Raw genomic sequence first — 16236 nt, forward strand, 5'->3', positions numbered from 1 at the left:
TCATCTGGGAAGGCACACCGCTGGCATCTCTTGGTCCTTTGCTTCTGATTTCAAGCAGTTTCCCCAGGAGCATTTTTCTGCATCTCCAAACTTCTCTATGTCCACTGTGAGCATTTTCCAAAATGGTTGCCTCTTAAAGGACCGCAGTAAGCAGATTAAGGCCCACCTTGAATGGGTAGAGACACATCTCCATAGAAACAACTTAATCAAAAAAAGAAAGATCCCACCCAAACAATAGATCTGCCCCATAGGTGTGGATTAGGATGGAAAGAACACAGCTTTTCTGGGGTATACAACAATCTCAAACGAGCACACCTAGGTAACTTATAAGATCAAGACATTGTAGTTTTGTATATCCTCCCCCTTCTTGCCCCCCTTTTTATTGTCATTTTGTTTTTAATGAGAAGCATTTGCAAAGCTCAACCAGTTCATTGCTTTTCAAATGGCAGGTCATGACGCATCAGTTTGGTCAGTTGTGACTGCATTTTTGTTTCAGATATATGTGTTTCAGGGTTTGATTATAAATTGTTATTGTGCATCACAGTTGAATTTGAAAACAGGTAAACTAATTTCCTACTCCCACATAAGGAAATGAGGACTAAAGAGGTAGTTTAGCTTGCCCAGATAACTCAGGAAACATGTGACTAGAACCAGAAGCTAGTTCTTAAGACTCCGAATTTAGGGTCATTTCTTGTGTATTTTACTTCCCAGAGAAGAGTTCTTGTTTGCTCTACTTAGCACACACAATACCCTGTTTTACAGTTGATTAATTCAATAGTACTTTTCTGTCACTTTCGTTGTTTGTTTGCTAAGATATGCTAAAAAGAAACCTTCCCTAACTCTGGCCATTGGGTGTCAGGGAGGTTATAAGGCTGCAGTGAGCAGCCACACTGCATCCACCGGAACCTATTGTCCATTTTCCTTCCAGGGAGCTAGCTAATTCAACAGTTTAAGTCTGGAGTTTACCTGATTTAAACTGAGGAAAGATGGAAACTCTTTTGAGGATTATTATGCTGATGAAGGTCTTGATTTTTACAAGTGAATGTTATACATATATATTTGGGGGGTGGTGGTACATGGTCCAGGAATCGAACCTGGTCTCCCGCATGTAAGGCAAGCATTCTACCACTGAACCACCCGTGCACCCTCCAGTGAATGTTATTTTATGCTTCACTGTGTCATGAATTTTCTTTACCCATCTCCCTTGGTCTTTTTGTTTAACATCATCTCACCAAATATTTTTCATTTTTAAAATGCTAGTTTGATGTATAAACACGGTAATGTATTTAAAAAATTTTTTTAAATATATATTTCTTTCCTTTTTTGGCATGTATTCGTACCTGCCCTCAAAAATGCCCATGGGCAGGTTAGCAGCTCAGAGCTGACCTCTGTTCTCTGCTGTTGAGAGCTTTGATTGGGAAAGAGTTCAGGAGAAGGGCTGGATATAAAGTTCTGTTTCTGTGTTGCCTTCTGTACCGTGATATCATTGGGGAATTCATCTATGCTCATTCTTTTTTTTTTTAAATATTTTTATTATAAACAAACAAACATTCTTGTAATGGTTACAATCTGTGTATTCATCACCATGATCATTTTTTGGACATTTGCATCTCTACAGCAAAAGAAGAAAAAAAATGAAAACTCATACATGCCGTACCCTTTACCATTCTCTTTCATTGACCACTAGTATTTCAATCTACTCAATTTAATTTAACCTTTATTCCCCGTACTTGTTTATTTCTTATCCATATTTTTTAATCATCTATCCAAACGAACATCAGACACAAGGTTTTCACAATCACACAGTCCCATGGCGAAAGCTGTATCATTATACAATCATCTTCAAGAAACATTGCTACTGGAACACAGCTCCACAGTTTTGGGTACTTCCCTCTAGCCACTCTAATATACCATAAACTAAAAAGGGAATATCTGTATAATGTGTAAGAATAAATTCTCCAGGTTCACTCATTAGTATTAGTTTGTATCAGTGAGACCGTACAGCATTTGTCCTTTGTTTCTGGCTAATTTCACTCATGCTCATTCTTATAACTTCTGATTAATCTTTGTTAGGTTTTTTCATTTATCTAACTCAGCAGTTCTCAAACTTTTGGCTTCAGGAGTCCTTTACACTTTCTGAAAAATTCTCAAAGTATTTTTACTTATGTAATTATGTCTACTTTATATGTATGACATTAAAGACTAAAACAGAATTTTTAAAATGTTGATTAATAATAAACTCATTATATGTTAATACCAAAAGTATTAACATATAAATTATTATATTTACTATATTTTCCAAAGCAAAAATTTTAGCAGAAGAGTGAGTTTGTTTTATAATTTTGCGAATCTCTTTAATACCTGGCTTAATGGATGACAGTTGGATTTTCATATCCGCTTCTGAATTTAATCTGTTCTGATATGATATTTTGGTTGCAGTATTGAGAAAAGTCCCTCACACAGATATGTAGTTGGAAAAGGAAGGAGTATTTTAATGGCCTTTTCACATTGTTGTGAATATTCTTCTTTGGTCCCACCCCAAAACTCAACAAATGGTAGTTTCTTAAAGTTCAGTTGCAATGTGGAATGTAAAATTATCTCAGTTTACTTTTTGCAGTCCATTATTTTAGAATCCATTTGTATGTCTTGCACTTTGGAGGAATCTTTGTGAATACATGATTTTGCAACTTAATGTATTAGCCATTTGGAACATATTGGTTCATCAAGTTGTGCTGATTATCCAAAATTAATACATTTGACCATATAATAGCAAAAAATCCAATTTGTTAATACCACTTGAAAGTACAAAGTTTGTGTTCAGCAATAAATACTATCTGATGTTTTCCTTGAATTGACTGCCCAATTTGGTTTGTTTTCCACAAAATGTTTGTACTTAAAGGTTGAGTTAATAAAATTAGTAATTTTTACAGCTTCAACAAGGGCATTATTAAGTGAATCTGGCATTATTTTTTGTTGTTGTTCCAAGTATGGGGAAGTGAATATATGACAATGTGAAAGGAAGACAGTGGCCTCCCAAACATGTCTACATCCTAATATCTAGAAACCCAGAACCTATGAATATATGTCACATGCAAAAGGGAATAAATGGTGTAGATGGAATTAATTGCCATTTCAGTTTACATTAAAATAGTGAAATTACCCTAGATTATCCAAGGGGGCACAATATGATCAGAAGAGTCCTTAAAAGTGGAAGAGGTAGGCAGAAGAGGAATTTGGAGTCAGGCAATATAAGAAGGACTCGCCCCCATAGCTGACTGGAAAATGGAGAAAGGGGGGCCACAAGCCAAGGAATGAGGGAGCAACGTCTAGAAGTTGGAAAAGGCAAAGAGATGGATTCTCTCTAAAATGTCCGAAAGGAACACAGACCTGACATCTTACTTTTAGACCATTCAGACCTGTGTCAGACTTCTGGCCTACAGAACTTTAAGATAATAAACTTGTGTTGTTTTATGATCCTAAGTTTGTGGCAATTTATTACAAGAGCAATAAAAACAGATAAAATTGCTGATACAGTTTGGGAACTGCATTGATTTGTGTTAAAGCATCATTGCTTTTGCACTATGCAAGTTTATGTCAATCTAGTGAAACTGGTATATAATGTCTTATTTTTATGAAAATAGTTTTGACCTTGCAAACACCCTGAAAGAATGTCAGACATTTCCAAGGGGTCTGTAGACCATGCTTTGTGTTCTCTGATTTAATCATGTCTTTGTACTTCCTCTGTGCCAGCCTCTAGGCTAGGTACTGGGGTACAAAGAGAAATAATGCATAGTTCCAATCTTAAAGAGATTATACTCTAGTAGTTCAGAGAGATAAGCAAAAAAGTGATTATAGACAGCAGACCCAGAAGGTATACTTAGGTTGTGGTGGGGACACTGAATACATAATGGAGAAGGTAATAGACTTAATCCCTGCCTTCAGGGGCTTTCTGGTCAGTGGGAGTGATCACAAAATAATTGTAAAATACACAGTGCTATAAAAGATATATTCCCACTGAAAAGGTCGGAAGAGTGACCTTTACATTTCCACCAGCAATGTATAAATTTTCCCATTTCTCCATATCCTCATCAGAACTTGTTATTGTCTGTCTTTTGATTCTAGCCATTCTAGGGCTTATGAAGTGGTATCTCATGTGGTTTTGATTTACATTTCCTTAATGACTAATAATGTTGAGCATCTTTTCATATGCTTATATGCCATTTATATATCTTTTTTTCAAAATGTCTATTCAAACCATTTGCTGTATTTCATTGGGTTATTTGTCTTTTTGTTACAGAGTTGCAGTTGTTCTTTATATATACCCTGGATATTACACCCTTATCAGATACAAGATTTGCAAACATTTTCTCCATTCTGTAAGTTGTCTTTTCACTTTCTTGATGGTATCCTCTGATAATGCAGAGGTCTTTTATTTTGATTATGTCTGATATATCTATTTTTGCTTTTATTGTGTGTGCCTGTGGTGTCATATCTAAGAAACTAACATTTGACCCAAGTTCCAGAAGATATTATGTTTTCTTCTAAGAGTTTATACTTTTAGCTCTTACATTTAGGTCTTTGATCCATTTTTAATTAAGTTTTGTATGTATTGTGAGGTGAGTGTACTTCCTTCTTTTGCATGTGGCTATCCATTTGTTTTAGCACTTGTTTGTTGAAAAGACTGTACTTCCCCATTGAGTTGCCTTGGAGCCCTTATTGGAAATCAGTTGACCATAAATGTATGGGTTAATGTTTCAATTCTATACTACTGATCTCTATGTCTGTCCTTAAGCCAGTACCACACAGCCTTGATTACTACAGCTTGTGATAGGTTTTGAATCCAGTAAAAATCAGTCTTTTGCTTTGGTCTTTTTCAAGATTGTTTTGGCTATTCTGAGACCATTACATTTTCATGTGAATTTAGAATCATTTTGTCAAATTCTGAAAAAGAGGCTCCTGGGATTTTGATAGGTATTGCATTGAATCTGTAGATTAAGTTGGAGAGTATTGTCATCTTACCAACATTAAGTCTTTCATGCATGAATACACGATGTTTTTCCCTTCATTTAATTGTAATTTAATTTCTTTCATTGCTGTTTTTAGAATTTTCAGTGGACAAGTCTTTGTACTTCAGTTAAATTTTTCCTAAGTGCTTTATTCTTTTTGATCTATCATAAATGAAACGGTTTTACTAATTTCATTTCAGATTGTTCATTACTAGTGTACAGAAATGCAAATTGATTCTTTGTTTATTGATCTTGTATCACACAACATTGCTGAATTCATTTTTTAGTCAATTTCTTAAGATTTTCTCTAAATAATATCATCTGTGAATATGCAAATACAGACAGTTTTGCTTCTTTCTTTGCAATTTAGATAGATTTTATTTCCTTTTCTTGCTTAATTTCCCTGATTAAAACTTAATATGGATTTCAGTGAATTTTTAGATCACTTTGAGAAGTATTAACATTTTGACAATATTGATTCTTCTGATCCATGAACATGGAGTTTTCCATTAATTATTTAGATTTTCTTTCATTTCTCTCTGCAGTGTTTTAGTTTTCAGTGTACATGACTTGCACTTCTTTTGCTAAATATATTCCTATGTATTTTTTCTTTTTGAAGCTATTGTGCATGGAATTGCCCTTTTTAATTTCATTTTTCAATTCATTACAAATATGTAGAAACAATTGATTTTTGTATATTAATCTTGTGTCATGCAAACTTGCTAAATGTTTTTTTTTGTGTTTTTATTTTTTTATTTTTCGTTTTGGTATGTGTGTGTGTGCTACTTGGGATTGCCTACATATAGGCTCTTGTCATTTGTGAACATAGACAATTTTACTTCTTCCTTTCCAATCTGGATGTGTTAAATATCTGTTTTTTTATTGTTCTTGTTTTCATTGTTGTTTTGTTTTGCTTTCCTCATTGCTCTGGCTAAAATCTGCAGCATAATACTGAGTAGAAATGGTTAGAGCAAATACCCTTGCCTTGATCCTAGTTTTATTGAAAAAGCATTTAGTCTTTTACCAAGTACCATATTAATTCATCAGGTTGCCCTTTGTCAGGTTGAAGGAATTCCTTTCTAGTTTGTTGTGCCTTTTTTTTTTTCATCATGAATGCATGTTGGATATTTTTAAATACTTTTTCTGTATCAAGATGTTCCTGCAGATTTTGTCCTTTATTCTATTAATAGCCTGCATTACATAAATCGATTTCCAGATGTTAAACTGAAAATAAATCCCACTTGGCCAAATGCTTAATCCTCTTTATATTTTGCTAGATTCACTTTGTTGAGGATTTTTGCATTTATTCAAAAGTCTATGCATGAGCAATATTTTTACTGTACAGTTTTATTTTCCTGTGATTTTTGTATCAAGGTAGTACTGGCACTACAGAATGGGTTCAGAGGGTTTCTCCCTATTTTCTGAAAGAATTTGTAAAGGGCTGATATTATTCCAGTTTTTAATTTCTTAGAGTTCACCAGTGAATCTGTGGTGGTTTACAGTTATGTATCCCAGAAGAACATGTTCTTACTGTTAATCCATTACTGTAGATGTGAACCCATTTTAAATAGGGCCTTTTGATGAGGTTGCTTCATTTAAGGTGTGGCCCAACTGAGTCAGAATAGATTTTAATCCTATTACTGGAGGCATTACAGAAAAATCCACACAGAGAGAAAGCCACAGGGAAAGAAATAAGTCAACTGAAGCCAGGAGAGAAAGGAGAAGACATAGTCATATGCATTGCCTTGTGACAGGAAAGCCTTGGGCCAAGGATTGCCAAAATGGCTTGCTAATGCCGGAATTTGGGACACCTAACCAATAAATCGGAATTTGGGACACCTAACCAATAAATCGCCATTGTTTAAACCAACCCCTTGTATGTTATTTATTTTAGCAGTCGGCAAAGTAACAGAATCTCTTGGCTGTTTCTTCTTTATGAGAAGATATACACTACTAATCCAATTTCTTCATTTGTTTTAGATTTATTCAGATTTTGTATTTCTTCTTGAGTCAGTTTTGGTAATTTTTTTCTGTTATGCTCATAGAGTATGCTTTATATTGTGTGATTTCTTTATTCTCATATTTATTGAGATTTGCTTTATGATCTATTTTGGAGATATTTTTGACATTTGAAAAGAATATTTATACCATCATCATTGGGCGGATTGCTCTACATATGTGAGTTAGGTAGAGTAAAGTGATAGTGTTTTCAAATCTTCTGTGTCCTTGCTGATTTTCCGGTTAATTCTGTCAATTATTGAGAGTTGAGTACTGAAATCTCTATGTTAAATTATCTATTTCTCCTTTGAATCCTGACATTTTTGTTACACTGATTTTGGTATTTTGTTGTTTGGTGCCCTGATCATGAGCATGACCTCAGGTATTACAGTTGTTGACTCTCCCTGTTTCCCACCTCCTGGTTCATTGCTTTCAGTGACAGTGCTGCCAGGTGTGGGCATCACACCACTCCACCTCAAGTTAGCCTCTTTTGACCACAGCAGAGAAGATTCTGGTGTTAATGATCTCCCTACCCTGGAATAACCTTTGTACTGACTGACTTGGGGGTTGTAGTTATTGTAGCAGCCCTAGACCAAAATGTCTCAGGTGTCCCACTGTCTTTACCTAAAAATCAGCAGATTTTCAAATATAAACACTTCTCAGATTGTTGTAAACCTTCCTATGGTAACCAATGGGAACAGCATTGATAATGTGTGAAACTGTAAGTCTCATTTTTTCCTTTGGCCATATTTGATTGGCTGAAAGCTATCAAGAAGAGCAAGTCACCCTAGAGTAGGCTGCCATTGTTATTATGACAAATGCAGTTTCAGTTATTTATGGGTTTTCCAGGAAACCTTGTGATTTAAGCTATGGAGTGTAGATGATGTACAATATATTTGTAATGTATTCTTTCCATTGTCCTTAGTTCTTATGTGGAACTGAATCATTTCTCTCATTATAATTCCTCTATTTTCCCTTTGTTGAAACTCAGTTCCAGTGTGGCCAGGTTGTCCATGTGTGTTTGTCTCTTTTAGATAAAATATCAACTGCAAGTCATCTTGAGATAATGGATGCTAGTAACGTTGCAGCATTTGTATATCAGACACCAGAGAAAGGAAAGAAGTATGAGGACAATATTTATCATGAACCTTCTTCATAGCAGTTTCTTATTCCTAACCAAGAGAATAAGTTTCATGATCATTTTGGCTAATGTAGATAACAAAAGACTTTTCCTATTAATAATGTTTGCTTGATCTTTATTTTCTTTTAGTAAGACAAAATAAATAGAAAAATAAAGATTTTGAAATGAAGAGGCAAAACTCATTATTTTTACATGATGTGAAGCTATAGAAAAAAATATAAGAGCTTGGCAAATATGCTGAATAAAAACATCAACATACAAAAATTATACACATACACATATAAAAAATAGAAAATTTTGCAAAAGGATGTTCATTACAATAGCATTCAAAATATGAAATACCTAAGAATAAATTAATAAACAATGTGCATCCCTCCCAAGGGGAAAATAATAAAGCTTTACTGTGTGACAATAAGCATAATGATAGACAGTATACATGACTTGGGAAACTCAACATTGTACAGATGTCCAAAAAAAGATTGCATTTGTTCTCTGCAATCTCAATCAGGTTCCTTACTGTCTCTTTTTGGGCAGGTGAGAAAGATACTTGACAACGGATTTTGAAATTGTACAGAAAGGCAAAGAGGCCAGTAGCCAAAAATAACAGCCGTATGGTTTTGTGCTGGAAACAGCATAGAGCCTTACTACTCAAAGGGTGGTTCATGGACACATAGTATTGGCATTACCTGGAAGCTTGTTAGATGTACAGAATCTCAGGTCCTAACTGCAAATCTGCTGAATCAGAATCTATTTGTAACAGGATCCCAGGTGATTAGTGTGCACATTAAAGTAAAAAAAGCACTGGCAGAGGGAACCCACTGAATTCAGGGTAGGAGTGGCATTGCAGAAGAGTGGGAAAAGATAGTTTTCATAAACAATTTTGTGATAACTGGTCAAGTTGGGTCAGCTAAACAGAAAGAAAGTACTTGGATTGGTTGGCATTGATTGTTTTATACCCCTTACTGCAAGTTGAAATTGCAAGTACATTTCTTTAGGAACAGTCATTTTTTAGTGAATATTTTGAACATGCATTTTACTAGTTTCCCCTTTTATCAGTATGCTTATAATCTATGAATCATCTTGTTAATAAGCTTCTCTAAGATACCCATCTTCAATATGTCTTTATGTATTACCAGCATGTCTTTCTCATGTCTCAAGCCTGTATGTCATCAGCTTAACAATAGTATTTTCACTACTAATATGGATAAGTTGTGAATAAGTGGTCCCCCAAAATCCCTATTATGCCAATGATAAAGTTTTGTCTAATTATTTTATAGGTATTCTTTATATATTTTTAAAAAGCACTGCTGAAGATACTGAAGAACAGGCAGACCTTCTACTGATAAATGTGTAAGGAAATAATTTTCACCGTCTTAGAATTAGAAGGCCAGCTCATTGTTAGACTCTTCTGAAGCAAAATTAGGTAAGAAATTCTTTTCTTTGTATTTTGAATAATTTGTACCCTGCCTTCCCCATTTCCTTGAAGGATTCTATAACTCTATTCCTTTGTCCTCTAAGAGAAATACAGTTAGCATTTTCCTTTAGGAAGTTAGTGTGCCAGCCAGCTGTCAGCCTTATGATGTACTTGATCTCGATGTCAGGGGAAGCACAATTCAATTTTAAATCAAGTCTTCTGCATGGCAGTGCAGCAGGGCTGCCAGCTTCTCTCTTTGTGTTCCTTTCTTTGAAATCTCCCTTCTACCCAAAACAGTATAGTTTTAATTTTAAATCTTTTCTGTGAAATGAAAATACCACTAACTGACTTTACTTGTCTTTAGTTAAAAATCAATGAACTGAATGAAATAATCAGTAAGTATTTCTGTTACTATTTCTCATTTCTAGAAAATAAAGTACCACTGCTTGCTTGTTTAACTTATGACTTGTCTAAACAGGTTGAAAGCATTGAGTATAAGGCATAACACTAAGACTCTGAAAGGGAACTGTGACAAGTTCAGTCAAAAGGAAAAAGAGGAATAATTTATAAAAGGCACTGCAGGTAATGATGCCAGCCAGTTATTTTAAAATGCATCCATCTCAACTTTTAATGAGTTAGATTTGTCAACAGCAAATGTTTTATGCACTACTTCTAATAAAAATAGAACACTAGGAATGCAGTGCTTTGAGGTTTGCTTCTTCAAAGCTTTAGAATATCTTCAATTAAAAGATACTTTAAAAATAATAGATATTAAAAGTATATTTAAATAATATTAAGGTTGTGACACAAACACCAAGTGACAAAATTCTGGAGTTTCAAAGCAGGGACTGACATGCCATCACTATTTCACATAGTAATGTTTTTTTTAAATTAGGAGTGTAACAGACTGATTTGGGGATTGTGTGTCAGTTTAACTTTAAATTCTCTTGACATTTTGGTTGGTGTCACAACCTTAATGTCAGCTTTTCAAATAGGTTTCTACATTTCCTTTGGTTTGGGGTCATTAAAAAATGTATATGATAAATCTAAGAGGCATAAATAGGTCACACTGAAGTGGTGCTTCTTGCACCCATTGAAAGACAGCTAATATCTACCTTAGAAGTGGAAAAAGTCAGCTCATGAATTTTCAGTATTTATTGTTTTCTGTTTTTCAGGAATTTGATTCAAACTAATGTAAAACCAAATAAAAAGACAGGATGTTATAATTCTTTTCTTACTCTATTCTTCTTGTACCTTTACTCTTAACCATTTACTCTTACTGATTACCTCTATAGATGCTAAAAATAGGAATTTCTATGATTTTTTTTCACCAGAAAGTACAAGTTAAATATGATAATTATTTAATTTGAAGAATCATTGTTTGCAATAGTTGAGTGTTGGTGAATTCTGGCCTTAAGATTTTCTAATTGCCAGTCCCTTGTATAAAGCACTTTTTTTCTGGGGGAGTCATGGGCAGGCTCTGGGAATCGAACCCGGGTTTCTGGCATTGCAGGCGAGAGTTCTGCCACTGAGCCACCATTGCATCACCCAGTATAAAGCACTTTTATGTAGATTTTTTGGGTAAAAGTTTTTTTTGAAGTAACGCTTATCATAGAAAAACATACCACACCAGAATTCAAGAAATATCCGAGAGCATTCCTTATCCCAATATACAGGAAATGAGAGAAGAGGGAGAAAGGGAGAGAGAATAATCTGCTTACCCAAATTCTTCCCTTTTCCTTTATTCTTATATGTCATGATCTCATGGGACAGATCTGCACTGCCTATGCTGAAGTTAGTTTAATTTAGAAAACTGAACATAATAGAACCTGTCTCACAATTGTCTCTTTTTATCACATTAGAAAAATAAAAGATTAAAAGAGAGGCAAATTATGTACTGACTTTTTATTGCTGGCTCATAAAGATATTCACCAACCCAAAACACTTCATAGTTCTCATCTCCTCCTTGATTGAACCACCAGGTTTTATGCTTCCAGGTTTTTTGTCAATGACTGGAAGAATATTAATCTTTCTTTTCTAGTGTACTCCATCCCTTCTACCTCATTATTTTTCAACCACTGTTGAATTTGGAAAATTTCTAATAGTTTCCATTTGTAAAGGTGCTGTAAAAGTTTGTCCTCATTCATGGTCCTAACTTTACTTTTCCTACTCACAGTCCTTTCCATGTCACAACGTAGTTAAATCCCACAAATCTGAAAGTAATATTCTTTCTAAGCCCCAGTCCTCAACTGCAAGACGTAATTATTTTGCATTGTGTAACAGTTTGAAAATGTGTAGTCATCTGTGAAGAATTCAGTTAAATCTTACAAACTTATTTAAATTACAGCAGTACCCTGTTTGAACAGATTTTTTAAGTCATTATCGATTTTGGCACTAATACTAGTTCAGATATATTTGTGATAAAAATGAAGATTTTTTTTAAAAAACGAAATTGCTTGTTTCTAAATTCAGAGGAAACTATTTAAGTGAATAAATTGGAACCCAGTGTATACCTGCAATATAAAAAAGTTTTCTGGCTTAGAAACAAAATGTGCTCTTTAAATGTAATAGACCAAGCTAGCTTCATACAAATTCATTTAAAAGCAGTTTCAGATTTATGTGTTTAATAAAGCCAGGTAGTGGATCTAACTTACATCTTTAATGTCCTTCAGTGTACAGTGATGTTCTGGTAACTGCCAGGAAAAGAATGATGAGGTTTTCTTTTGTTTTTCTGCTAGATCAGTCAACCCTATAAATTGCCTTCTAATGAGATGCAATATATGCTTTTAATATTTTCATAATACTAAGAGATAACATTTATTTAGTGCTTTCTCTATGCCAAGGACTGTTCTAAGTACTATCCATGGCTTCTCTCATATAATCCTCATAACAGCCCTTTAATGTTCTCACTATTTTACAGATTTAATAGAGGCACACAATGAGGTGACAAAACTAGGCAGTAATGAAGCTAGGATTTAAGTAGAACCATTGTGATTCCAAAGCTGTACTCTAAATCCTTGCTTCTCAAAATATGGTCCCTGAAACAGCAGTATCAAGATCACTTAGAAACTGATCTTTAACCCCACCCAAGTCCTACTGATTTTTGAGAAGCACAGCTCTAAAACTCCTGTGCTATCCTGTCCTTCTATATAAAATTCAGTATCTTTGAAACAATCAACAATATATTTCTATTTTTATATATTATATGATACTGAATTCCCATGTTTATGCTATTTTGGGGATTCCTATCCCCAAAATGAATTGTAATGAGATCTAATAACTAAAGATGATCAAGGAACCAAGGTAGACCCAAGTTATCCTGAAATCAACTATATAAACTACAGAAAACATAATCCCAGAATGTAAAACAGCAAGACCACTCTACAGCTGCATCTGAGACTTTCTTAAACTCACTGTGTAGACCCCTGTCGTTGACTTTGGAAACAGGCTGTCCAGGCTTGAATATCAGCTCTTCTTTCTAACTGTGGGACCTCTGGCAAGTTTTCTAACTCTCTATACTTCAGTATCCTCATTTGGGAAATGAGATAGAAAATGATAATTATAGGATGGTTTTGAAAATTAACTGAATCAATGTATGTAAAGCATTTAGAACAAGGCCTGACATGAAATAAGTGAATAAATGTTAACTACTATTGTTGTTATTAGCTATGAGTCCTGTCTTAACAGAATAGATTCTAAGATTCATAGATTTCATATTTCTTGCTTATCAGTTAGTCATAAATTGACAAATTCTGTTAACAGAACTCACCACATAAATGGGTATCTTTGCTGTTAGAGCCTGAATTGCAAACTTTATTTCTTCGTATTTTCTGAAAGCTATCTTGTTGTGACACTTCCTGCCTGGGAGTTCAGCTAAATACCATTTGATCATGGTACTTAACCAGTTAAATCCAATGCAATTAGAATACTATCAAAATGCAATGTGTTAACTATGTGTTGCACTTTTCAATATATATATATATATATATATATATATATATGTAAACTGAATATAAGGATAATAAGGACTGTGAGTCCATTTGGTCAACTTCTTACAAAAGTAATGCAGAAAGATTAGATGGATACACAATGTTTACAGCCTGAATACTCCAGAAGCTGATTAGTTCTGAAGAAACATAATTCTGAAATTACCATAGTAATCTTTAGGGAAGTAATGAATTGGTATACAAATACTTTTCTGACTACTTTTCTGCAGTAAATCTTATGTGTGAGGTGAGATGGCATGTTCTTGGAAAGTACCACTTTGAAAGCTGAGTTGTGAATGGCACAGAGATACAAATGTTTGGGGGAAAAAATGCCCTGGGAAACATATTTAGATTGTGGGTTCTGGGACCTACACCCAGGGAGTTCAGTTTACTAGGTCTGAGATGGGGCCCAGGTACTTGAATTCTTAATGAGTATCTTAGGTAATTTAGCTTAAATTAGTCAAGGGCTACATTTTAAGAAATACTACATTAGAAGCATAGGTGTGACTTGAAGAAAAAACAGATTTTGTTGACTACCCATTCATTTTTGCAAAATTGTCCTTTTAATAGTGGGTCTCTTCCTACTCTGGCCCCACTTTCTTACCTTCTTTGTCCTTCCTTTATACCTCCTGTTAGTGATCCCCAAGCTAATCTTTTTTTTTAAAAAACAAATAACTTTATTGCTTTATGGTAAATAAAAAGAAAGCTTAAATCTATGATTGAGAAATGAAAACAATTACAAATGTATCTATAGAAAAAACAGAATTGCAAATTTTAAGAGTTTAACATAAAACAAGTGCTGTCAAATAAATATATAAATAAATGAAAAATGAAACTGTCCAAGCTAATCTTTAATTTGTTTTTTTCTTTTTTCTTGTTTGCCTTTTCTCAAAGACATCTCTTCTGTATTTATCCATCATATCTTTGCAGATGGATCTATAAAATGATTGCAAAGCTCTCTTTTCAATATAAAAATTTCCCAAACTGCAGTTGCTAAACTCAATTTAGCGGTTGTGGGCAACATATTAAGTAAAGGTAAATAAATAGAATAGAGTGGCATAGAAAATATCAGAACAGGTATTAAGAGTAAATAACATTTTATAAGCTTTTATGTGGGTGTAGATGTGTATGTGTGTGTACACACACATTAGGTCACAATGCATTTTTATTTTTTTTAACCTGCAGGTCATAGTCCAAAACATTTGAAAGATGCTGTCTGAGCCTTGGTCTCCCAAACTACAGTATGGCATTAGGAGTACTGGCCTTTCTCATGCACTCTCTTCAGGTCCCCTCCTCTTTACATTGGACATTTCCATTTGTGTGACCCACTCAAAATCATCGTGTCTGAAATTTAATTTGTCATGCCTTCTGTGGTAGGTTGAGTTATGTAATCCAGAAAAACATGTTTTTAATCCACTCTGGTGGGTGCAAACCCATTGTAAATAGGACCTTTTGAAGTTGTTATTTTAGTTAAAGTGTGGCCAACTGAAACAGAATGACTCTTAATCCAGATTACTAGGGTCCTTTATAAGCAGAAGATAGTTATAATAAGAGAAAGGCATCTGGAGGAGCAGAAGCTTGAAGTCAATGGAAACCCAGAAGAAAAAAAAAAAGATGCTGCCATGTACATTGCCATGTGACAGGAAAGCCAAGGACCCACGCACGGATCCCCAGCAGCCAACTCCAGAATAAAGAATGTCGCAGTCTTTGGTGGGGTGGGGCATCACCTTGCTGACACCTCAATTTGGACCTCTCCTAGTCTCAAAATCCTGAGCCAGTAAATACCCATTGGTCAACTCATTGTATTGTATTTGTGTTTTAGCACCTGGGAAGGTAAGATACTTTTCACCACCAATTCCCACCTGAGTCATTCAGAATTCCTCAGACAAACAAAATTAACAGTGTACATGTACATATGAGAGAGAGACTATTAGGAATTGTTTTACGTAACTGTGGGGATTGGAAAATCTAGACCTCCACCTGATTGAATGAGGAGACTTATTGCTCTGGGCAAACTCCTTTGTTGATTGTGGATGTAATCAGGCATAAATGGAATCAACTGGCTGTAGATGCAAATCCATCTTTGAAATACCCTTACACTTACAATCAGGCCAGAGCTTGCTTGAACAAACAGCTAGTTGCCATAATCTTGATAACTTGACACATGAAATTAACAATTACAGTGCCTAAATTCTTTATTTCTATTAATGAAACTGTAGTTCAGTGACCCCAATTAAAAAGTCAGAATTTCTTCTGTAATAATTTATCCCTTTCAGCATGAAATTCCGTTTATCTTCATCTCTGTACCCAGGTCTACTGCTAGGCCCTAGCCAGCAGAAAACCATCTGGGCATTCGTAGTGGTCACTTAGCCAGTTCATGAAGGCTAGCAAGTGTATTCACTGTATGGTCAAGACCATTGGAACCTTTGACAAGTATGAAGCCCACCTCATTATTTTAATCACTACTGTTATAGTCTTTTCCTGTACTGACTTTGTTGCTTAGGAAGAGCCAAGCTCTGGCTTTCACCCTTAGCTAGTTTCTAATGGTACAATTCATGAACTTTCTGCCTCAAAACATGACTATCTAATTTTCACATTAGCCTATGTGGTTTCTTTAATGACTTGGGTCTTAAGTCCAAGCTTCTTGACACCTGGGACATAGAGCACCTGCCTGGTTTTCTCTCAGCTATA

The 16236-nt window shown here is 34.7% G+C and overlaps 1 protein-coding gene across 9 annotated transcripts in view; it reads left to right on the forward strand.

Annotated features, from left to right (window-relative positions):
* The window catches only part of KIAA0825 (KIAA0825 ortholog), a 467160-nt gene that overhangs the window by 20155 nt on the left and 430769 nt on the right, over positions 1 to 16236 (forward strand). For 6 of the 9 annotated variants that reach the window (XM_077139139.1, XM_077139134.1, XM_077139141.1 and 3 more), the window contains exons 2-3: positions 4298 to 4376; positions 9423 to 9568. The exons of 1 other annotated variant lie outside the window; for it this stretch is intronic. The gene's annotated coding sequence lies outside the window, so the exon portion shown is untranslated. Of the gene's footprint in view, positions 1 to 4297; positions 4377 to 9422; positions 9569 to 10037; positions 10142 to 16236 lie in introns of all 9 variants that reach the window. 2 more of the 9 variants (XM_077139135.1, XM_077139136.1) reach the window with 2 other exon arrangements.

Source organism: Tamandua tetradactyla, chromosome 21 (genome assembly GCF_023851605.1).
Source record: "Tamandua tetradactyla isolate mTamTet1 chromosome 21, mTamTet1.pri, whole genome shotgun sequence".
Classification (NCBI taxonomy): domain Eukaryota; kingdom Metazoa; phylum Chordata; class Mammalia; order Pilosa; family Myrmecophagidae; genus Tamandua; species Tamandua tetradactyla.